Raw genomic sequence first — 1125 nt, forward strand, 5'->3', positions numbered from 1 at the left:
TAGGATTTTTAAAGAATTTCACATCATTTAACAGTGTATCACAAAGAGGGTTAAAAATTAAGTGGGAAATGGAGGCAATGGTTGTGATAATTCAAGACAAAAACGACTTCTAATTTGTTGTTTTAGGGAAATAGTCAAACAAAACGTTTTAGGAATATACAAGGCCTTAAGGAACCCAGTGGCGCAGTGGTTAACTGCTTGGTTCTAACTGAAATGCTGGCAGTTTGAACCCACTCCGCAGTTCTGCAGGAGAAAGACCTGGCAATCTGCTGTTACAAAGATTACAGTTTAGGAAACCCTACAGGGCAGTTCTACTCCGTCACATGGTGTCGCTATGAGTCAGAATTGACTCGAGGGCACCTAGTAACAACATACAAGGCTTTGCATGAATCAACTCCTGGCTATTCCTCCCAATTCATGTCTGCCGTTTTTCTTCTCCCTTCTTTAGCTCCAGCCACATGACTTCCCTCCTCTGCGTTGATGGCTCCTTGCTCTTGCCTTGCTGTTCCCTCTCAGGGGACACTCTTCCCCAGAACTTCCCCGAGCTGGCTCCCTCGAGTGACTCTACACTCTGCTCCCCGGTCCCCTCCTCAGAGGGCTCTTCTCTGACTTCTCCATCAAAAAGAGCACCACCACCCCTTCACAGTACCCCCATCTTGTTCCATCTTTCTTCATTCCTCTTATCAATCCCTGACATCATGTTATAAATTTAATTTTTGTATTTTGTTCATCATGTATTTTAGGCATTAATTTTTTAAATTTAATTTATTTCATTTTTTGTTGTTGTTGAGAATATACGCAGCAGAACATACACCACTCAACAATCTCTCCGTGTACAATTCAGTGGCATTGATTACATTCGTCAAGTTGTGCAACCATTCTCACCCTCCTTTTCCAAATTTTTCCTCCCCCATTAACATGAACTCACTGCCCTCTCAAGTTTCCTATCTAATTTTTTGAGTTGCTTTTGTCTGTTTGATCCCATATAGATAGTTCTTAAAAAGAGCACAGTGCTCAAGGCAGACTTTTTTTTCTTTTAATTTTTTTTTAAATTGTACTTCAGGTGAAGGCTTACAGAACAAATAGTTTCTCATGAAACAGTGGTACACATATTGTTTTATGACA

The sequence above is a fragment of the Trichechus manatus genome, unplaced genomic scaffold (genome assembly GCF_000243295.1).
Source record: "Trichechus manatus latirostris isolate Lorelei unplaced genomic scaffold, TriManLat1.0 scaffold00008, whole genome shotgun sequence".
Taxonomy (NCBI): domain Eukaryota; kingdom Metazoa; phylum Chordata; class Mammalia; order Sirenia; family Trichechidae; genus Trichechus; species Trichechus manatus.